Source organism: Monodelphis domestica, chromosome 1, assembly GCF_027887165.1.
Source record: "Monodelphis domestica isolate mMonDom1 chromosome 1, mMonDom1.pri, whole genome shotgun sequence".
Taxonomy (NCBI): domain Eukaryota; kingdom Metazoa; phylum Chordata; class Mammalia; order Didelphimorphia; family Didelphidae; genus Monodelphis; species Monodelphis domestica.
The window spans coordinates 147,147,775-147,172,616 of NC_077227.1; positions in this window are offsets into that span (position 1 = coordinate 147,147,775).

Sequence of the window (24,842 nt, forward strand, 5' to 3'; positions counted from 1 at the left end):
TAAGTAAAAATTCTCTTCCTCTCCTTCTTATAGGAGTTTTCTTCCCCTCCCCTTCCCATGTGAATCTTTATGTGAGAAAGATTATTCTATTTGGTCTTTCTTTTCCCCCTATTTACACATTGCATTTTCCCCACATGTTAGTATACATAGATTGATATAAATGTAGTCCTTATAGAAGAGAGTTTGAGTAAAAGAAGAAGATAACATTTTTCTCCTTTTCCCTTTCCTTCATATTTACCTTTTCAGGTATTCCATGCTCTTTGATTTTCAATATCGAACTTTCCACAGAGCTCTGGTCTTTTCATTGCAAAAAGTTGGAAATCTTCTATTTTGTTGAATGCCCATACTTTCCCTTGGAAGTATATAGTCAGTTTTGCTGGATAGCTGATTCTTGGTTGAAGACCCAGCTCTCTTGCCTTTCTGAAGATCATGTTCCATGCCTTACAATCATTCAGAGTAGAACTTGCAAGGTCTTGTGTGACCCTGATTGGCATTCCTTTATATCTAAATTGTCTTTTTCTGGCTTCTTGTAGGATTTTTTCTTTTGTTTGAGAGTTTTGGAATTTAGCAATTACATTCCTGGGAGTTGTCTTTTGGGGGTTTAGTGTAGAGGGTGTTCTGTGAGCTCTGTCAGTGGCTGTATTGCCCCCTTGTTCTAGAATCTCTGGGCAATTTTCTTTGATTATCTCTTGTATTACAATATCAAGTTTGGTGTTTATTTCTGGCTTTTCTGGAAGTCCAATTATTCTTAAATTATCTCTTCTCCCTGTATTTTCTAAATCTGTCACTTTGTCAGTGAGATATTTTATGTTCTCTTCTAATTTCTTGGTCTTTTGGCTTTGCTTTATTAGTTCTTGCTTTAAAGCCTGGTTTTCTTTTATAGTTTGGTCAAACTGGTTTTGTAGATGCATGAATTTCTTTTGCATTATTTCCCACTTTTCCCCCCAGAAGGTTTCCATCTTTTTGCTCATTTCAGATTCAAACTCTTCATGGGTTTGTGGAGAGTTTCCATTTCCTTTGGAAGGTATTGGAGCATTTCCTTGTGTTTCCTCTTCTATCTCCTCTGTGTTTTGTATCTTTGCTCCATAAAATGTGTCCAAAGTTGCCCCCTTCTTCTTGTTTCTTTTAGAATTTGGGGGCTTTTGTGCTTCTGTGTAGTTTGCCATCTCTATCTGAGTGGGGAGGATTAGCTTTTCTTATCTCTGTCTGGCGTTCAGAGGTTTTAGCCCTAGGCAGATTGTCTGTTCTATGCAGTTGTTATTCTGTCTTCCCAGGGAGCCAGGAATTGCTGGTGTGTCCCTGTTAATGCCCTCCTCTCCTCGGCACCCTCCTGATGCTTCTCCATTGCCTTACTTCCACGCTCTGAGCCTAGCTTGGCCCTTGTTCCTGTGCCTTAGCCGGTCAGCTGCAGCACTCTGCGGGGGGAGGGGCCGCAGCTTCCTGGAGCTCCAAGGGCTTCTAATGAGATTAGCTTTCCCTGGGTTGAATTTAGTATGCCTTGAGGCAGGGACTTTTTTCGTGAGACTTCAATGGAAGGATCCAGCCAGGGGGTTACAAGCTCCCCCCTCTCTCTCTGTTTCCCTGCTGTCTGGGTGCCCTCTCGACTGGGTCAGGTTGTTTTCAGGATGTGGCCTTCTGAATAGCTGGCTCCCGAGGCCCTTTTGCCAGCCCTGAGGATTGCTGTTGTTCCAGATGACCCTGCTCTCTGAGGGGGAGGGGCTGCGGCTTCCCAGAGCTCCGAGGGCTCCTCCCAGGGGGTTAAGAGCTCCCCCCATCTCTCTCTGTTTCCCTGCTGTCTGGGTACTCCCTTGACTGGGTCAGGTTGTTTTCAGGAAGCGGCCTTCAGAATAGCAGGCCGTGGGGCTCTGAGGTTGCCTCTGCTGCCTTGGACTCAGACTCGGCGCTCTGGGTTGGGGGGGGATGGGTCCTAGGACCTTCCTTCTGCCTACCCCTTAGGTCCGAGTGGTCTCGGGTTCTGGCTTTTGGAGGGGCCGTACCTTTTGATTCAGGTCCAGGTCCAGGAGGAGGATTCCCCGGGTCTATGTTGTTGATCGTTTTGAATTTCAGTGCCCTAGAAGCATTTGGTTTGAGATTGGTAAGGAAGGGTTTCAGGAGATCTGGACTTTAGCTTTCTCTAAGCCACCATCTTGACCAGAAGTCTATTCCAATTTTATTTCCTGTAAAAATAAAAGACAACTGTAAATCGAATAGGCTATGGATTGATTATGGGTTTATAAACTGATTTAGATAACTCTGCTTGCTGTGTTAACAAAGTGTCTTCACTTTATATCAGTGAAGTGAAGGTCATAAGTGAACTTCTCTTCACAGCCAGGCACAAGGACACTAAAGAGACTCTGGTTATAAAAAAAAAAAAATATATATATATATATATATATATATATATATATATATATATATATAAATATATAAGGATAAAAGGATTTCTAACTCTAAGGGATTCTAAATCTACCCCAATAAAACTCCCTGGTTCCACAAGGAACCACTTCTCCTGTTTTCACAGGCTACACTAATCCTTCCTGATCTGACTAACCCAAATTTTTACTCTTCTAAATAAACTAACAATATTATCCTTATAATTTTTAATTCACTTCCAAGTTATAAAAATAGCAAAATCTAGCTGGTTGAGTCTCAACAAGAATCAAGCTAGGACTCTGAGCCTTAGCTAACTCAGAGTCCAAACCAAAAACCAGGTCTTTCTTTGGTTTTCTCAGAGTTAAACAATCTATAAAACAGTAATAGTTAGTCAATAATGTTTCCCAAGTTTGGAAAAAGAAAACACTAGGTTCCTTCAGGTCTTTCCCTCCTTTCATTCTACCTCAGAGAGTGAGTGAGAGAGAGAGAGTCTGACTCTGCCAACTGCCAGAGACCAATTGCCATACCCAGAGAGAGGAACTGTCACAGAAAAACTGTTAGACTTGAAACTGACACTGGCTCGGCTCTGTTTGAAACTCCAATTCTTTTTCAAGCCAGCTTCTCTATTTCTTATCTCTAAACTAATAAAATAATACTTACTTTTGAATATCATTCTTATACTTCCCAACAACTCTAGATAGGTGCTATTATTATCCCTTTTTTACAGATGAGGAAATGGAGTCATCTAGAGGTTAAATAACTTGCCTCGAGTCACACAGTTAGAGTATGAGACCTCATTTGAAATCAAGTCTTCTTGATTCCAGGTTCAGCATTCTATCTGCTCTTCATCTTGGTACCTCTAGAATGATGATTATCTGTTTTAGGAGTTCAAACGATCTGGGGTAGCAGCTATACTGATCATTTTGTGAATTGTGATCTGGGTAAACACAATATGAAGGATTGTGGCTGGGGAAGTGTGGCTGAGCAATGGTGCCTCTGCTTTTCCAAAAGTAGGCCTGTGCTTGCACCCCTACAACCTGAGGATGGAGCCCCTACTCCCACTTTTTTCATTATTTCTCCAATTCCTTTCTCCTTTTTCTTCCACCTATCACTTCATGTACCAGGTGGCTCAATAGATAGGCTTGTCCTTTAAAGGACAGCTAAAATCAGAGGTTTGAGGTATAAAAGGCCTACAAAGAAAAGAGAATACTGCTGGGTTTTTGCTGTACTCTGGGAAAACTCAGGTAAATAGTTTCTGGGATTGTTGTACTCTTACTAACTGTGTAAAAACTCTTATTTATCTTAACCTAAGAATTATGGAAAAAGAAGAGAGTAACTTTTATCCTTTTTAATTTTGAATTGTATCTTCTCAATACTTCATTAGTAAAGTTGATTTTAATTGGATTTCAATTGCTTATTGCTTTTTAAACCTCGAACCTGAAAGGCAAACTAAACTGGGGGGGGGGGAGGGAGAAAGAAGGGGAGAGGGAGAAGGAGAGGGAGGGGGGAGAGATTCCAGCTGTGTTACCTGAGGTTTGAACTGGTCTTTTCAATTAAATTCAACTTTTAATAAGGGCTTGCTATGTGAAAGACACTTTAGTAGGTGCTAGACAAAGACAAAAAGTTACAGTTTCTGCCCTCTGGGAACTTATATTCTACTGAAGGGATATAACTATAAATAGATGTGGTGCAGTGATGTATCCTAGGGTAGTATCCTAGCTCCTTTCTGACATAGTTTCATCTTTCTTTTTGGCCTCCTGGGATAATGCAGGTGGAAGAGGGGGCTGAACAGTATTGTAACAGTTAAAGGAATTGCTGAGGATTGAAGAGGAACAGGGGACAAGGAAGATTTTGTAACAGAAAATGGAGGAGTTGAAGGGATAGAGAGAATATGGATGCTGATGAGGTAAAAGGAGAGAGATACCCCCTGCTGAGAGGCTGTCTTTGGAAAAATGGGGTTCCTGAGAAATAGGACAACTATGATAGCCTGAGGGGATGTATTCTCTATTGATTGATATTGAAGATACTCCAGGGCAGGTAAGCACAGACCCTCCTGAGGGACAAGTCTTCCCTTAGACCAAGGTCGCTGGCTGGGGTCCAATAAGGATTGTTTATGGTCGAATGACTGTCCTTAGGTTCTGTTCCCTCTATGTCCCCCTGAAATGATAGTCTTCCTCTTATGTTACTGCAGGTTATTTAACTCAAGATGAATTTAATAACAAGTTTGGATTGAGAAGGTGTCAGGGTATAGGGAATAGGGATTTCCCTATATATTTCCCCAGGCTGGTGGAGGGTTTCTTTTATTCCTATCTATGCTGATCTATGCTAGCTTTCTTAAGTTCAAAATCTTTAGCAGTAGACAGTAAGAGGAAGAAAAGGTTCTGATCTTCAGAGTTGGTTAGGCCTGTCTCTTTGGGATAACACCCTAAAGACCAGCCTTACAGTTTAGACCGCTCCCCTTAAATCCTTTTGTTTGATGACACAATCACAGGAATCCAGGTAGAGCACACAATTGGGAAAAATCCAGGAATAGAGGTTCTTCTAACCAGAGACAAGGAGAGAGCACTCCTTCCAGTCTGAGGAATGGGAAAGAATATAACCACTCGAGAGCAACTGTCACTCTCCACGTCACCCCTCACCTCACCAACTGTAATTTCTGTCTATCAGTCTTCACTCTAACATTCCAACTGCTATTTGCTCCAACTCAGTGGCAGAAAATTCAAAGCTTGATTCAATTTTCCTTTCCACAATCATCCCCTTTTTTTGTTTTGACCATCCCAAGGTCACTTATATTTATTATACTTACCAAGCTACTAAATCTACTTTCTAACTATTCCCCCAAAATAATAAACCTCCCTCAATTACTCTATCACTATTCTATGTTCACTTTATCTACTCTAAGGAATTCTTTGCAGGAAAGTTTTGGGTAAGGGTAGTTTTGGGGTTTTACAATAAATTCAGTACAATAATTGTTTGAACAAAACCATTACAAAGAAATTTGAATATTAATACTAATACTACTTACTCTTGCAAAGTTAAACTAATACAAATATTTTCCTATTGTATTTATCTATAAGTATTTGCAAACTATTTTATCTACATATATTTGCATTAAGCGCAATTTTAGCATCAGTCTTACAATAAACAATTAAAAGCTTACTATCTGAAAATGCAGCTTAAGTCTATTCCTAAGTATAACTATCTATGTTATGCTTAACTTAACTTACTCCTAATCTATTCCCTACTTATTATAACTATTCTCTAAGTCCTTAGTCTAATCTATAACCTAATCTTATATACAACATATATACCTGCTATGTTACATATTTACAGACCCTATCCCTGTTACTAAGCTAATTTTAGTATATACATTATTTACAGAGATTATTTACATATTATCCAATAATATACATTGTCTCTACATCCTGACGTTAGTCAAATATAAATATCTATTGATCTTTCTATTTGCCTAAGACCTTATGGAACTAAATATATACATATTTACATTTTGCATTAATGCAATTTCAGACACTCATTTATTTATACAAGGTCTCCTACTACATGTCAGTTAATAATGTTGTGTTTTGTGTCTAATAGTGTTGTGTTGAATGGATACTTATCAAGTTTCTTCAGATTTCCACTTTTCATGTTGACTGATAACTCTCTTCTTTCTTCCAAGTTATGTAGTATTGCATGCTATTTCCCTAATATGTGAAATTAATTTTGTTTTATGCTTTTACCTCATTCAGTCTTACGTATAAGTCCCATTTTCTACCTGTCCTCTTCTTGTATAAACAAATTAACAAAGTTCAAAGTCTTACCTGTCCATTTTCCCTTTTTCTCTTTGTTTCTTCTCTCTAGCAACTTTTCTTAATGCTTTTCCTCTGAGATGCTTTAAATTTTTTTCCTCTGGGCTGGAAAGTTGTCTTCTTCTCACTATGGCACACTTGACTGCTGAGATCTCATTGTCTCAAACATTATGTGGCACTATTCTTTCTTTGTGGTGCAGTTTGATGTTAATCAGTTTTTGTTTTCATATCTCAGCACTATCTTTTGTGTAGCTATGTTCATCTTCTATATCTGTTACTGTGGTATTCATTTTTTCTGGTTTTATGTAGAAACAGTGAAACCATGAGTCTTTCCCTGAAATTCTTGTTGTCAGGGTAGTAAGCAATACTTCATGTGGTCCAGTCCATTTTATGTCTGGAGCCAATTTTCCATTGAAATTTTTTATGTATACTTAGTCTCCTGGTTTGATGTTGTACAAATGTAATCCAGGGGTACTGTTTATTGTATCAATCCCATTTTGTGCAACTCTGCTATTTTTGTTTGTATATATTTTGTTAATTGACAGTCTCTTCTGATCATTGCTATATACGCTGGTTTACAAGTCCTTTCGTGCCAAATTGTGTGTCCATATAGCATCTCAAATGGAGGGATATGCAGATCTCCACTGGGTCTTGTTCTAAGATGGAACAGAACTAATGGTAGAATGTCTATCCATTTTGGGTGTGTTTCTGCACAAAATTTACCTATTAATGTTTCGATGCCTTTGAAAAAAAGAAAGAGGTAAGAGAAGTGAATGAAATCTTGGAAAAATTAGAATTGGAGAAAATTGGAGAAAAATAAATAGGGACAAAAAAGGGATATACTTTCTTTTCAGCAGCACATGGTACATTCACAAAGATTGACCATGTACTAGGGCATAAAAATATGGCAAACAAGTGCAAAAGAGCAGAAATAATAAATGCAACAATTTCAAATCATAATACAATTAAAAAAACAATTATTAAGGGTACATGGAGAGGCAAATCAAAAATTAATTGGAAATTAAACAATATAATTCTCCAAAATTGGTTAGTTAAAAAACAAATCATAGGAACAATTAATAATTTCATTGAAGAAAACAATGATGATGAAGCATCCTTTCAAATCTATAGGATGCAGCCAAAGCAGTATTAAGGGGGAAATTCATATCCTTGAATTCATATATTAACAAATTAGGGAGGGCAGAATTCAAAGAATTGGGCATACAAATTAAAAAAACTAGAAAGTGAACAAATTAAACATCCCCAGATGAAAACTAAATTAGAGATACTAAAAATTAAAGAAGAAATTAATAAAATTGAAAGTCAAAGAACTGTTGATTTAATAAACAAGACTAGAAGGTGGTACTTTGAATAAACAAACAAAATAGACAAAATCCTGGTCCACCTAATTAAAAAAAGGAAAGAAAAAAACCAAACAGACAGTATCCAAGATGAAAAGAGAGACCTCACCTCTAATGAAGAGAAAATTAAGGCAATAATTAAAAATTATTATGCCCAATTATATGGCAATAAATATACCAACCTAGGTGATATGGATGAATATTTACAAAAATATAAATTGCCCAGATTAACAGAAGAAGAAATAGAATACTTAAACTTATATCAGAAAAAGAAATTGAACAAACCATCAAAGAACTCCCTAAGAAAAAATCCCCAGAGCCTGATGAATTCACAAGTGAATTCTATCAAACATTCAAAGAACAACTAATTCCAATACTATACAAACTGTTTGACAGAATAAGCAAAGAAGAAGTTCTACCAAATTCCTTTCATGACACAAATATGGTACTGATTCCAAAGCCAGGTAGATCAAAAGTAGAGAAAGAAAACTATAGACCAATCTCCTTAATGAACATAAATGCAAAAATCTTAAGTAAAATACTAGCAAAAAGATTCCAGCAAGTGATCACAAGGGTTATACACTATGGCCAGGTAGGATCCATACCAGGAATGCAAGGATGGTTCAATATTAGGAAAACCATCCACATAATTGACCATATTAACAAGCAAACCAACAAAAATCACATGATTATCTCAAGAGATGCAGAAAAAGCCTTTGACAAAATATAACACTCATTCCTATTGAAAACACTAGAAAGTATAGGAATAGATGGGCCTTTTCTAAAAATAATAAACAGTATATATCTGAAACTATCAGCAAATATCATCTGCAATGGGGATAACATAGAAGTATCCCAATAAGATCAGGAGTGAAACATGGATGCCCATTATCACCTCTATTATTTAACATTGTACTAGAAACACTAACAATCGCAATTAGATAAGAACAAGAAATTGAAGGTATTAAAAGAGGCAATGAGGAGACCAAGCTATCACTCTTTGCAGATGATATGATGGTCTACTTAAAGAATCCTAGAGAATCAACTAAAAAGCAAGTAAAAATAATCAACTTTAGCAAAGTTGCAGGATACAAAATAAACCCACACAAGTCATTAGCATTTCTATATACTTCCAAATCATCCCTGCAGCAAGAATTAGAAAGAGAAATTCCCTTTAAAATCACCCTAGACAGCATAAAATACTTAGGAATCTATCTGCCAAGACAAACACAGGAACTACATTAATACAACTACAAAACACTATCTACACAATTAAAACTAGATCAAACAATTGGAAAAACATAAATTGCTCATGGGTAGAATGGGCTAACATAATAAAAATGACAATCCTAACCAAAGTAATTTACTTATTTAGTGTCATACCCATTGAACCAAAAAATTCTTTTACTGAATTAGAAAAAACAATAACAAAGTTTATTTGGAAAAACAAAAGATCAAGAATATCAAGGGAAATAATGAAAAAAAGTAAAGGAAGGTAGCCTAGCAGTACCAGATCTTAAAATGTACTATAAAACAGTGGTCATCAAAATGATATGGTACTGGCTATGAGACAGAAGGGAGGATCAATGGAATAGACTTGGGGGTAAGTGACCTCCACAAGACAGTCTATGATAAACCCAAAGAGCCCAGCTTTTGGGACAAAAATCCACTATTTGACAAAAGCTGCTGGGAAAATTGGAAAAGAGTATGGGAAAGATTAGGTCTAGATCAACATCTCACACCCTACACCAAGATAAACTCAGAATAGGCGAATGACTTGAACATTAAGAAGGAAACTATAAGTAAATTCAGAGAACACAGAATAGAATACTTGTCAGATCTTTGGGAAAGGAAAGATTTTAAGACCAAGCAAGAGTTAGAAAAAATTACAAAATGCAAAATAAATAATTTTAATGACATTAAATTAAAAAGGTTTTCTACAAACAAAACCAATGCAATCATATTGAGAAAGTCTTTGCTGTGTGCAAGCTTGTAAATGACATTTCTTCAATATGGACTCTAGTTGATGTGAAGAGTAGACATTAATTTTTGATCCTAATATCAAATCAGATGACTTTTGAATCACGGTTGCTATGGCTGTGATTGCTCTCAAACAAGGAATCATCCCTTTCTCAATTATATCCTGCTGTGTACTGTAATATGCCACTAGCCTAAATTTCATTCCTAAAGTTTAGACTAACACTCCAGAAGCTATGCCTCTTGTTTCATGTACAAAGAGATGGGAATCTTTGTTCTAGTCTAGAATACCCAAGGCTTGAGCTGTTATGATTGCTTCTTTGAGCTATGCCAAGGCTTGGAGATGCTCTTTTGTTAATTTCAAAGGTTCTGTGACTGTGTTTTTGGTTAAGTCCGTCAGGTATTTTGTTATTTGGCTATAGCCTGGGATCCATTGTCTACAGAAACCTGTTACTGCTAAAAAGGCTTTCAGTTGTTTCTTAGTCTTTGGCATGCTAAGCTTTTGTATGTCCTCTACTCTTTTCTTGGAAATCTTTCTCATCCTCTGTTCCAAGATAAATCCTAGGTATTCGATTTTAGGCATGACTGTTAAGATTAAAATTAGTTTCTCTGCCAAAGGTATTGTATTTTTATGAGGTTTATTAAAGATTATTAGAATTAAGAAATAAAGAAATACACAATAAGAAAAGCACATGCAACCTATATCTTGCCTGCCTGGTAGAGAGACTTGTGAGCCTAGAAGCGGAAGCAGAGAGGGCCAAAGTAGGCAGAGAGTCAGTTTAAATACCCATTTTGTTCTCGCCCCAGGTGAGGACCTCAGGTGAGATTCTAGGGAATTCTGGTAACTACCAAGGACTTCTGAGAATTGAAGTCCTGGGTTCAAATCTCCATTTTTACATATCTCCATTTGATCCTATTGGGAAAAGTTTCCCCAAAAGGATCATGAAAACATAATCAACTTAAAGATTACAACAATTTGAGGATAAGGGGGGAAAAGAACAAAACCAATAATTGCTAGATGCATTGACAAAAAGCCAGTTTAGGGGGCAGTCCCCTTTGGCATGAAAATATACATAAAAATAAATGTTCAATCAACCACACCCAAAGTCCATTCTTGATCTTCTCATGCAACTTGTGGTCTGGAGGCATCTTCATGGTGCCTTCTCCAAACAGTTCAGTTTCTGGATTCAGAGAGGTATCATGTTTCTTAACCTAAAATTCTTCTCAAAAGGAATTTAAACTTTGCAATTTAAAATAATAATATTTTCACATTCCCCTGTGAAGAGGGTGATTGAAAAACACAGGATCACTTAGGGATGCATGGCTGAGTTATGAAGTATATGAATCAATTGGCACGAGAAATTAAAAAGACATCAGAAAAATCCAAATTAAAAAAAAATTCTGGTTGAAAATATAGACTATCACAGTCTTATGTATAAAACTTCCAAGTAAAGGAAAAGTAAATCTATAACAGGTCCTTGAATCATGGCCTAATTAAAATGAACTAAGCAATGATGCATTTACCCAGTCAGTAGCCAGGACTACAGAAAGTTTGCCACACTATGAAAGACAGAAAAGGGACTAGATTATAGGAGCTAGGTAAGGAGCCAAGTTTGGGATACTCGTCTGTAAGTATTTTCACAAAGAGTGTGCATACAAGGAAGGCCTATGTCTTAACGTATGTTAAGTGTTGCAACCTTGAGTCTTCACACTAGGTTCAAGTCCTTTGCATTGGCTTAGAAGTGCATCAATCCTTCCTGGATTGGTTTCTTTGGCCATGTGCAATGGCTCTTCTGTATATCTTCTCCTGGAATCAGACAGACTCATTAATCAAAGTTCCATAACTTTTTATAAACAATTATTGGCATCATTTTTATAGTCTCAAGCTTTTGGGGCATGCATTGACATTATAGCAAATGTATTTTAAACTTATATTACTGCAAAATCAAAAGTTAAAGAAAATTGTTAATACTGGTGACGTGCTTCAAATATAAAAAGAGAGAAAAATACTGAAATAGTATATTGCACATGCAAGAAAATATAATAAAAGAGTTTTAAAAATTCAAAAATGTAGCTTATAATCATTGGCACACTGTGTTAGCTAAGGAAATATAGATTATAAAGCTTTCTCACCAAAAATGAGATCCATTTCCTCTTCATATCTGGCCATGATCCACTGTGAATACAAATGAATTTTACAAGGTAACTTTTTTTTAAAGAACAGTAGTACAAATATGTAGGAATCAGTATCCCAAAAATTCTCAATAGTCTAGTTAATTACAATAACAACAAACACACTATCATATTTCACACAAGTTGCTGTATGGCATTTTAAAAAGCCTATGAATTTATGGATATTTGTCACAATTTTTTACAAACATAGCAAATCTTTCAACCTTGGTAAACATATTTTTAAACAAAGTAAAACTCATTTTGGGTTTAGAACATCATCAAGAAATCTAGATATCATTCTGGTGGAAGTAAAATGAGCTGAAGAGTTATAAATGAGAGATGCTCCACTTTTGGGAGTCTTCCAGGGGTTCTATATGCCCTGGGATTAACTTCCCAGCTTCTGTTCACATTCTTATATGTGGGAGTTGGGGGTTATAATTGTATTTCACTTCAGCTACTAAAATGGGCCTTACCTCCTGTTAGAGGCAGGCAAAATAACCAAAATAAAAATTCTAAAAACCATGTCTAAAGAACCCTTAAAATCAATTTGAGATATTTAGCTCATTAAATTTTCCAAAGGTTGTTATAGTAATTTTCTGATGGAGTCCATCTATCTTCTATGTAACAATTTACAAAGTCAAAAATAGAAAAGCTGTTTTTATATGGGCCTACTCAATAATATTTGTTCAGTATAGTTATAGGGGAAAAGCAACAGAATATAACAGTAGTTAAAACCCAGTACATTAAACTGATTCAGTGTAACAGAATAATATAGAATGCAGTAAAATATATGAACTTAAATCACAAAGTTAAACCTTAAACAAAACAATCAGCAAAATGCAATAGAATACAGAGATTTTTATAAAACATGGAGTCTGAAATGCCTTAAAAATACAACCTCCAGTCTCTTTAAAGTTCCTTGGGTTTTTTATCCATTTAGATGCCTATTGTCAGAAGACAGAAGATTGGTAAGGGGTAGGCAAAGCGGGGCAAGTGACCTGCCCAGGGCCATACCACCAGGAAGTGTCTGAGACCATATTTTAACCCAGGACTTCCCATCTCTAGGCCTGACTCTCAATCCACTGAGCCACTGAGTTGCCTCCCTACAGTGAGGAATCTCAAATTTGGCTAGAGTTGCAGGGAGCTAAATTTTTCCCCTGACTCCCAGGTGAGCTAAGTAAAAGAATCAATACAGGCAAAAGATATCCTTTTAAAGTAGTCATGCTTATAAGTCTCTTCCTTCTCTTCTTTCTCCCTCCCCCCCCCATGATCTCCTGCCCCCAGTCCACATGGAGGCTAATTGTAACCTAAAGAAAAATCACCCCAGTTTTTTTACCAGCCAGTGGAAGTGAGTCCTGGGCCTGGGGAAATGAGCCAGAATTGCTGGGCCAGGTGGTTCATCTGGGTCCGGATTGCAGGCAGCAGCTGGGCAGGCCAGGGCTGGGACCAGGTAAGTGGCAATAACCAGGAGCAGGAGCCAGAGCCAGGAGTTGGGGTCGGAGCCAGGAGAGAGATGAGTCAAGAGGTTTGCTAAAAAGCCTTGGAGAAACATGGCTTAAAAGAAATTTAGGCAGTAGCTATTAAAAGCTGAACTTAGTTACAATAGAGAAAAGATTTAGAAGATTGAAGGTATTTTGTCACAATCGACATGGTTCGCCAAACTGTTAAGATTAAAATTAGTTTCTCTGCCAAAGGTACTGTATTTTTATGAGGTTTATTAAAGATTATTAGAATTAAGAAATAAAAAAATACAAAATAAGAAAAGCATGTGTAACCTACATCTTGCCTGCCTTGTAGAGAGACTTGTGAGCCTAGAAGCAGAAGCAGAGAGAGAGAGGGCCAAAGTAGACAGAGAGTCAGTTGAAATACCTATTTTGTTTTCACCCCAGGTGAGGACCTCAGGTGAGATTTTAGGGGATTCTGGGAACTACCAAGGACTTCTGGGAATTGAAGTCCAGGGTTCAAATCTCCATTTTTACATGACCCATTGTAATTTTGATTTGGAAACTTTGTGGCCTTTCTTATATAGCTCTAGGAGGAGTTTGTTTTTTACTCTCCTGGTAACAAACTTTAGCAGATGGGTATGCAAGAAGAATGTTATCCTCATAGTACATGATTTTGATTTCTTTGAATTGGATATTCTTTAAATCTTGTTGCAAGATTTGGCACAATGAGGTTGGGCTATCACAGAAACCCATTGGTAATCTTTCTCAGGTCAGCTGAGTCCTATTCCAAGTGAAAGGAAAGATTTTTTTGTCTTTCCTTTGCAATTTGCATGCTAAAATAAGCACTACACTGATCAATGATGGCATAACATCTAGATTTACTTGGAATTTCTGAGATTATTTTAGATAGGCTTGGAATGACTGCATGGAATGTTTTTATAAAATTATTTACTGCTCTTTAATCTTGGATCCATCTCCATTGAACTTTTTCTTCAGAGTCACGTTTTGCTTTCTTTATGGCTATTATTGGTATGTTGTACTCTTAAATTGTTAGGATTAAAATTTTCTGATATAACAAGCTTTGGATAATTGGGTTGATTCCATCTATGGCTTCTCTACTTAGTTTGTATTGTGGTATCTTTGGTGGTGTCCCTTCTTTAACTTCTACTTTTACTGGTATTGCTGACTCTAGAATCCCTACATCTGTAGAATGTGTAGCCCAAAGCCCTTCTGGTATATCAGTTGGTATTTCAAATATTGTACCTTCATTCCGATCTTTTGCATCATCCACTTGCCCCATGAAAAGAAATGGATAATGTTTTAAAGTGTCTTTGGGTAGATATAGAAAGATTTTCCCCAATTGATCACATTGAATGGAGTGGGCGGTGATCTATAAATATTAAATCAACAGTGGATTTGGAAAGAAATGGAAGGCAAATAGAGGCTGGACTACATGAATGACACATCATGTTTAATAAGAATTCTAAGATAAGAACCTGGAAAAAATAGTAGGAGTTGTGTATTGAATGGCAGTTATTTTATCCCAAGACCCTGACTATGAACAAGTTCCAGTTGATACCATTAGATACCATTATTATTGAAGGTATTTAAAGAAAGGAGTGAACACTAATAGCTGGGGAAATAGAGGAAGGCTTCTTGGAGGTGGCATCTGAATAGACCCCTGAAAGAACACAAAGAATCAGAGAGATATATGTGAGGAAGGGGCACATTTTAGGCATGGGAGGAATGGGTTGTGCAAAGGTACAGAGATGGGAGATGGAATGTCAAGTTTAATGAAGGACAGGTAAGATTTGGACAGGGAACAAAGATAGAAGAGGATATTCCAAGAGGGTATCATTGCCTGAGCAAAGTTTGTTTGATAGATAGTCAGTATCAGTTTGCCTGGAAGAGTAGTGAAAGATAAGAGGTAAATCAAAGACATATTAAGGAAATGGCTCAAATATCCGTCTAAAGAATTTGGAATTTAACCTCTAGTTACTGGTTAAATTTGTCAAAGGTTGTTATGTTACAATGCTAATGTTTTTTATTCCTTTTGAGTTTAGAATTGTATGCTGCAAAAGAAAAAACTGTATGATGCAGTGATATTATGGTGGGTTTTGGAAATAATACTTTCCCAATAACAAAAGACATTCACTAAAATCCATTTCTGATGTCTTATCATGGCACAAGATGATTCTGAATTATTGAAGGAAATGCCACTGGAGATTCAACTGCGACAGGTGATAGAAGACTGACAAAAGGGCTGTATTTTAATTTTCAAGGGATTGTCATGACTACATTTGTAAAGGATGAAGGATGATGTTTTGAAGACCTAGCAACTCTAAAACTATCTATCAAGTCATTGAAGGATTGTTATATCTGTTGTTGGTGGAGAAAAAAACTGACTGACAAAATCAAGAATCCTTGAAGTTTAGAAAAATAGTTGTTATGTAGTCATTTCAGTCATGTTTGACTCTTTATGACCCTGTTTGGGGTTTTCTTGGAAAAGATACTGGAGTAGTTTGCCATTTCCTTCTCCTGCTCATTTTACAGATAAGGAACCTGAGGCAAACAAGGTTAAGTGACTTGCCTTGCCCAGAGACATACAACTAGTAAATATCAGAGGTCATATTTGAACTCAAGTCCTCCTAACTCCAGGCCCAGGGCTCTATCCACTCTGCAATCTAGTTACCCTAGAAATATAGTTCTACTTATGATTTTCTTTGTTCCTAATACTAATCATCGTCACTATCACACCAAATCTCATTCATTCTCCCTTCACAGCATCTCTTGCATTCATCCCCTTCTCTCCACTCACCCCATAATTCAGACCCTTATTATCTCACAACTGGACTCTTTCAACAGCCTATTAATTGATTTGCCATTCTATACCCTCTTCCCTCTCTACTTTATCTTTTACACATCTGCCAAAATGATATTTTTAAAATGTGATCAAGTCGCTTCCTGCCCATGAAGCTTCAGGAGTTCTCTATGTGCCTAGAGGATAAAATTCAAATCTACTCTTTGGCATTCAATGTCTTTTATCATCTTGTTCCAGGCTATCTTTACAGATTAGTTAGGAACCCTTCTTACGTGATATATTCTAGATAGCTAACTGACTTATTTCTCTCCAATTATTCCTATCTCTTAGCACCTACCTCTAGGACTTTGCATAAGCCAATCCCTTTGAGTGAAATGCCTCCTCTTCATTTCTGTCTTTTGGAATTTTTAGCTCCTTTAAAGCTTGACTCAAGTGCTGCCTCATACTAAAAGACCTTTCTTAATTCTCTCAATTGTTAGCCCAACCTACCTGCTCCCACTGAAGTTGCTTTGAGTTTATTTTGAATATACTTCTCTGGGTACAAGTTATTTTCCTATAGAGGTGGCTAGGTGGTTTGCAATATATACAGCATTGGTCTTGGAGCCAGGAAAATCTTGAGTTCAAAGTTAGCCTCAGACATTTACTAGATGTGCCACCTTAGAGAAGTCACTTAACCTCTTTTTGTCTTAGTTTCCTCATCAGTAATAGGGGGATCATAATAGCATATACCATTAAAGGTTGTTGCAAGGATCAAATGAAATGATACTTATAACATGCTTAGCACAATGCCTGGCACATAGTAGGTACTTAACAAATCCTGACTCTTTCTTCTTTGACCAAATTCCCAGCATCTGATACATTTTAGGCATTTGATAAATGCTTATTGTTTTGAATTGTCTTTGCTCATATTTAAAACTTCCCAAAATGTTCTTATACAGTACTGAGAGATGCATAGTGGAAATATTTTTATTCCCATTTTGAAGATAAGGAAACTGAAACGAATAAAGAGGAAGCGACTTGCCTGGGCTCCCACAGTTAGTAAGTCAGCAGAAACACTGAAAGTTCTTAATGGATCAGTGTGGTGTCTTAGGTAGATTACTCTGGCTGAGGTGTCTGAGTCTGTTTTAGTTTGGGTTATTCAGTAATACCATGGTGGATTAAAAATAGCAACTAACTGCAGGAAAGATGAGGAGCTGGGGAGGAACCATAAGGAGAACTGGGGCTTCTTGTAGAGTTGACAAAAAAATTGGCTGGATTTAATTTAAAGCTATGCAGATGTTTTTGAAAAAGAACCCCAAACAGAAGGTGGCTTTGGTTCCATGAGAGAAGAGAATCTTCCCTCTTTAATAATGTTTATTATTAATAAGGTAATTAGAAGGAGCAGAGCCTGGAATACCTAGGGAAAACAGAGGCACAAAATGAGCCTTAGGTTTGGCAGGAATTGTTACTGGTTATTTAAAGTTGTAAAAAGTACATATAAACACACTGAGACTGAGAGAGAAAAAAGAGATGAGGCAGATTTTGGCAGGTGAAAGTGGAACAGCAGGAACCTGGCAGAAGAGACTTGGGTTGGTGGCTGAAGGAATGGGATCATTTAAAGTGTGACTCCCAGGGGACAACAAATAAATGAAATCCAACAAACTCTCTGTATTCTGGCATGGTTGAAGGAGTGGGGTGTTCTGGTTCATAGAGAGTTACCACATATATTTTACATAGATAACCAATTTCCACAGAATTAGAATGCAATGAAATGTGATCCTAGCACAAACTATTCTAAACATAATTTAATTCTTGACTGAGAAACCACCCCTCAATTGCCCTGCAAAGTCAAGTCAACAAACATTTGTTATGTGCCTACTAAGTGCTAGACAGCTAAGCACTCAGGATAAAAAGAAAGACAAAAAACAAAAAGCAGTCCCTCTTCTCAAAGAGTTCAAGTCAAATCAGGGAGACAAGACAACATGCGAACAATTACGTACAAATAAGATCTATACAGGATACATTAGAGATGATCAATAGAGGAAAAACAGTAATATTAAGCAAAGGTAGCTTTCTACTCAGCCTGTGCTTAAGGTCTGCTCTGTTGCCAGTGGGAGAAGAGAACATTATCAAGTGATGACTTGAATTGAAGTGAAAAGAAAATCTACTCCATTTTTCTCATTGCTATTGTTTTTTATAAGACTATGAAAGACAAAGTTGAGTGGGAAGAAACCTGTTTACATTGTCTCCCTGGAATCTGTGACTGATTTTCTTGTTGAAATCAGACAGAGCACTGAGAATAGGTTGGGAGCATGTATTCTCTAGAGTGCCCAAATGGAGGTTTAATCAGAAGAGCCTAAGAATAGGATTCTGGGAGTCAGAACTGAAAGTGACATTAGAGATCATCTAGTTCAACCCCCTTATTTAACAGAGGCAGGTACTGAAGCTCAAAGGAGGCGGAGTTGCCAAGTGTTAAAAAAAAAAAAAAGCATTTCTCAGTAATTGGGCCAGGATTCAGGCCCAGCACCCTCATTCCACATCTAACAAACACAAGTGTAGGGTCAAATGGCAGTGTAGTCTGTCCTGTCCTCAGCGCTGGTTGGTCGGTTTGTTCTGGATTCGATTGATGGGCTTTAAAATAGAATTATAGAAGGTTCTAAAATCCTAAGGTCTTCTGATTCTGATAAAGGGGGGCAAATTTTGACTCAAGATAAGGAAATCCTTCCAAGAACAAGAGTTGTCTAACAGTGAAATGGGCTAATTCAATAAGCAATGAGTGAATATGCTCTTATATGAGGTCTATAAGCAGGCCAAGGTTAACCACTTGTTGGGGCATGGAGGTAGCATAGTAGAAACTGGGCTGGCTCCAGAGTCAGCAAGAACTTGATTCTGCTGCAGACTTATAGAAAGTTGATTACCATGGGCAGGTCTTGATAACCACTAGCCTCCTTATACACTTGACCTTTCTTTTGGCAACTGCTGATAAAGCCCTTTCTTCTTTTCTTTTTTTTTTTTAAACCCTTACCTTCTGTCTTAGAATCAATACTGGGTATTGGCTCCAGGGCAGAAGAGTGGTAAGGGCTAGGCAATGGGGGTCAAGTGACTTGCCCAGGGTCACACAGCTGGGAAGTGTCTGAGGCCAGATTTGAACCCTACTGTAAAAACAGAAGCCCTTGAACAATTCATTTCCTTGAACACACTATAAAAAATGTGCCTTTGCTAAGTCACCAGGACCAGCTTAATGGAACGAATTAACTTGACATTAAATACAAATGTTATTACTCTCTCCCCTGCTCCCCAGAGCTTAAGCTGTGTTTATTTCAGAACATCCTAAAGTCGGATTAAACTCAAGGAAGCTCAAGCTCAGATCAGAGCTGAGCCAAACTCAATGGAGAGGCCAGGAAATCACCTGTACCAGGGCTGGCATGGGGGCCAGGCCTGTTGTATTTGAAGCTTCCTCTAATCCTCAGGTACCCATCTGTTATTTGTGTATCCCTGAGGGGAACACCTGCTCCTGTTTCAGGCATGAAAAAGAGAGAGAGGATGAACCTGCGCTTCAAGCCCTGCCAATCAGTCTAATCCATGAGCAGGCTGCATCTCTGGGCTCCACTCAGTCCTCAGTGCCAGGCTCATCCCCAGGGCATTTGTATCACGGAGCAGCTTGGATGCCTTCTGTGGCAGTCATGGGTGACTTGGGTGGGTGGAGGCTTCAGCAGAGGAATGAGAATCGAGGCTCAGGTTCTTGCTTAGAAGGAAAAAAGGCTTCTACAAAATTGGAAGCCCAAGTGCAGGCTCTCACCAAGGTTAATGGGGAGGTTAGCCAGGAATGTCAGTGGAGCTAAAGCATGTTTGGGCAGCTGCAGGAATAAACTGTGCCAGACTACAGGCCTGATTATGTATACAATTACTAGGTCAAAGAAAAAAAAAGTTCACGCACAGAGAGCCCCTTAGTGGATTCTGTTGCTGCTCTGCTGTCAAAAACGTTTGATTTGAACATAATCGGCTTTATAGAATTTAGATGTCAGGACTGTATCTCAAGTGTTTTCTTAGTGATAAATACACATGCATGTGGAAAAAGAAAAGAAAAGGGAGGAGGAGAAAAAAAGGAAAATGATAGAGATAAAGACAGATTGTTCATCTCAGCTCATGGCCAAATATGCCTAATACATGGGGTAGTAAATTACTGTCTATAGTATTTAAAAGGAAATACTGAAAGGCTTCCCTGACCCAAATATCTTTCCCATTATCCTGGTATAGCTATTAGAACCGCTACTATTAAATTAACTTCCTTGGGTTAAAGTACCATCACAAAAAGATCATGTTAAAATATAAATATTTGTTACCTGGAAGAACCATTAACAGATTAATTTTTCAGTCATCTAATAGAGGGATGGTATCCAAGGCAGCTAAGTGGATAGAACTAGACCTGAAACCAGAGAGACTAATCTTCCTGAGTTCAAATCTGGCCTCAGATGTTTACTGGGCAAGTCACTTAACCCTGTTTGCCTCAGTTTCCTCATCTGTAAAATGAATTGGAGAAGGAAAGGGCAAGCCACTCTCATATCTTTGCCAAGAAAGCCCCAAATGCAGTCATATAGTGTTGGTTATGACCAAAATCACAGCAATAATATTTAGGAAGTCAAGCCTAAGTTTTTCCTCTCATTACTTCATTCACATTGCTCCTAGTTCTTCCTCCTGGAGCCAAGAAGAATAAGTTTAATTCCTCTTTAGCATCAGATACTTAGAAACAACTCTTGTATTGATTAACATGTCCCACTCTCAAATGCCAGGCACAGGTGTTAGAATTCAGGTGAGATAATTCTGGGTGTCAGAAAAAGTCTTCTGCAGTTATAAGCCATTTAAGCTTTAATAGCTTACAGCCGCACTAAGACTTTTGGGACAGCCTACTTGTGTTTGAAAGCACTTTGCAAACTTTAAAGCACTATAGAAATGTTAGTGGTTTTTTATTATTCCTATCACAACATAGTCAACAACAACAGAGTGCCTATCCTCAAGGTCCTTGCATTCTATAAGAGGTAAATAAAATGCACATCAATAAAGAAAAAATAAAACGTGCAAAATTAATGTCAAATAATGTAGAGGGAATAATATCAATCACACCTGTTGGTGTGGGAATTAGGAAGGAATTAGAGGGAATTAGGAAGGGCCTCTTACAGGAAATATTTAACTAAGCTTTGAATAATACTATCATAATAATTATAGTTAACATTTATCTATTGCTCTAAGGTTTGCAAAGCACTTTAAAAATATTATCTCATTTTATCCTCATAACAGGTGAAGAGAAAGATCAAAAGGTTAAGTGTCTTACCCAGGGTAATACAGCTAATAAGTATTTGAAGTCAAATTTGATCTCAAAGACTTCCTGACTCCAGGTGCAACACTCTATCTATCTTTTGTGTCACTTAAAAGAAAACCATCCAAGAGGTGGAAATGAAAAGGGACAAGCACTCCAGAAATAGAGAAGTGATTATGCCAAGATCTGGAGGCAGGTGGGATGGCATGTATGGGAACAGCAAGGAGTCTAATTTGACAGGAATGCTGAGTACATGAAGGAGAATAATAAGAAACTGATCTGTAAAGATGGGTTAGAACCAGATGGTGAAGGGCTTCAAATGCCAAACTTAAGGAGTTTCTGTTTTATCTTTGAGATTATGGGGAGCCACTAGTTTCTTGGATAGGACTAGGGGAAGAAGGGAGATGAGGGAAGGGAGTTGCCATGGTTGGAATGTATTTAAGAAATATCAATATGCTCTCTGTGTACTGATGGATTGGAGTGGGGAGATATAGATAGAAGTCAAGGAAATCATTTAGGAGACTTTGCAAGACTGCCTTCTCTTCTCTAGTCTAACCAGCTCTACTTTCTAATTTCCAAATGGTATCATCTTGACTTCTCACCATCCTGGATCTCCTTCTTCTATCTGTGCTCCATTTTGTCTATATTCTTTCTAAAATATTGTGCCTAGATCTGCATTCATATTCCTTCTGGACACTGAGCTTCTCTAAGATCACATGGTGATCAGATGAGGGAACTGGGAATGCTTAGCCTGAAGAAGAAAAGTCTGGGATGAGGGGGAGGATGGGATATAGGAGACATGGAAAAGAACTTCAAGTTTTTGAAGAGCATTCATATAGGAAAGGGATTAGACTCCCCCCCCCCCCCCCTGCTGTTTGGCCCTTGACAGCAGAACTAGGAATAATGGGTAGGAGTTACAAAGAGGTAAATTTAGAATTAAGCCCAGCAGCTAGGAGGTATTGTGGATAGAGCACTGGACTTGGAATCACGAATGCATCATCTTTGTGATCTGGCCTTGGACACTTCTTAGCTGTGTAACTGTGGGCAAGTAAGTCACTTAGCCCCAATTGCCTAGCCCTTACTGCTTTTCTGCCTGAGTATCAGTTCTAAGACAGAAGGTCAAGGTTTAAAAACAAAACAAAAGCATTAAGTCAGGAAAAACTTTTTAATAATCAGAGCTATCCAGATAAGAATGGGTCCCCTCAAGAAGGGGCTCGGTTACCCTTCAATGGAGGACTTCGAGTAAAACATGGATAGCCACTTGTCAGTTATGTCATGGTTTGGCATTCCTTTCAAGGATTAGCTGGACTGGCTGGCCCCAGATGATCCTTCTAACTCACAGATTCTGTGATTCTTTGATTGAGTGTTTTATCTTCCAGGTCACATTGCTAACTCATATCGATCTTGAAATTCACTAAAACTAGCATCTTGTTCAAACTATTGGCTACCTGAAGCTGTTGCTTACCTCTGCTCCTCCTAGCCTACACTCATGAAGTCAATTTTTTGAATCCAGGAATAAGACATTGCAGTTATCTCTATTAAATCATCCCTATGGCACTTGGAGAACCAATATCTTTTTTTTTTACATAAACATAAATTGTAAGCTTAATTTTTAAATCCAAGCATGAAATTTTACACTTATCCCTATTGAATGCCATTTTCTATTTATCCCAACATTCTAGCCTGTCCTGATCTTTCTGGATTTTGACTGTCATCCAATGTGTTACCTTTACGACCAGGTTACTACCCAGGCTGCTGAGTTACGACCAGGTTACTACCCAGAACTGAGAGCTCTGGGCTTGGAGTCAGAAAGACCTGAATTAAAATTTGGCTTCAGACACTGACTAGCTGTGTGATCCTGGACAATTGACTTCATCTTTGCTTACCTTAGTTTCCTCGACTGTAAAATGAGGATAATATTAGCACCCAACACCCAGGATTGTTGTGAAGATGAAGATAATATTTGTAGGGGGCAGCTGGGTAGCTCAGTGGATTGAGAGCCAGGCATAGAGATGGGAGGTCCTGGGTTCAAATCTGGCCTCAGACACTTCCCAGCTGTGTGACCCTGGGCAAGTCACTTAACCCCCATTGCCTAGCCCTTACCACTCTTCTGCCTTGGAGCCAATATCCAGTATTGATTCTAAGACAGAAGGTGAGGGTTTAAATTTTTTTTAAAAGATAATATTTGTAAAGCACTTTGCAAATCTTAAAGCACAATATGAGTGCTAACTATTACCTATCACAGATTCTATAATGTAGTGGTCATCTGACCCTCAAGGTTTTATTCATTTCTATTTCACTAATTAATTAGTCATTATTGTCAGAACAGTTTCTGGTCCTTGAGTAGCTTACAAATCACCAGCAAAACATTGATTAAGTGCTTGCCATTTGCAGAGCAATACCAGATGCCCTGGTGCCACCTCCTTTCCTGATCCCCTGAGTCCTGAATGCTCGTTCCCTCCTCAAAATAGCTTCTGCTTGCTTATATGTTACATCACCCAGTAAAATCTGACCTCTTTGAGGACAGTCATTTGAATCTCGATCCTTAGCACCTGAGTCATAAGTTCCTAAGCCCGCATGTAATGTTATATGTGTGATGCACTAAGGCAGAATTCCTACTGAGATGCACATGAACATTGTAGGCAGGCAGAAATCATCCTGTACATGGCTTCCATCTGTTCCAGTGCCGCTGAAGATAAACAAGGCTGACCAAATGTGTCCAAATTGTGAAGCAGCTGAAGTCTATCATCAACACCCCCAGCCTCCCTTCCCTACGTCCTCTCCCCTCTGTGCTGACCTGCCCCCCCTTTTCATAGCCTCCTGCTCTGGAACACTAGAAAAACAGGAAAATATCTGAGAAGAGTTTTTGCATTTATTCATCCTCCTTCTTTTCTATCCTTCCTGTTTTATAGTTATTCAGTCCCGTCTGACTCTCTGTGACCCCATTTGGGTCACACTGAAACTAATCGAACTACATTGAAACTAATCTTTGTACAAAAAGGCAAAAAAAAAAGTTCCCTCCCCCACCCTCACCCCACCCAGCCAAGAACAAGGGGGGAAAGAGACAAGAAAGTGACAAGAGCAAAGGGGAGAAAAGACTGATGGGACAAGAGGTAAGAGGCAAGAGAAGAGGAAATAACCAATAACAAGGGGCAGGAGTTCTAGATGAAATACAGGAAGAGAACTTAAAACTATATTTCCCCATTGAGCCCGGGTGGGAATCTGTTGGAAAGCAGCAGAAAGTGTGATACTAAGATTTTTTTTTTTTTAAGTCAATTGTGTGGTGACTAGTTATCACCAATGTTAGGAGATCAAAAAAATACCATCTAAAGTTTTAGGCACAAGAAGTTGGTTCAGCCTTCTTGGAGAAGACCCAGACTCATGAAAACAATTTCCACAAGCCTGTCTCAGGAGGTCCTCCCCCATCTTCTCCAGGCCCTGGGATTCAGGCTTAGGTGTAGGTGGGGGATGCCACAGGGCTAAGCAGCAGGCTTACCTATAGCTACCCTTCCCTGGGGAGAAGGCCAGGGAACAATAGTCAGACTTCAGCCACTAGAGCCATAGGGGCTTTTCTTGGCAGAGATACCTGGG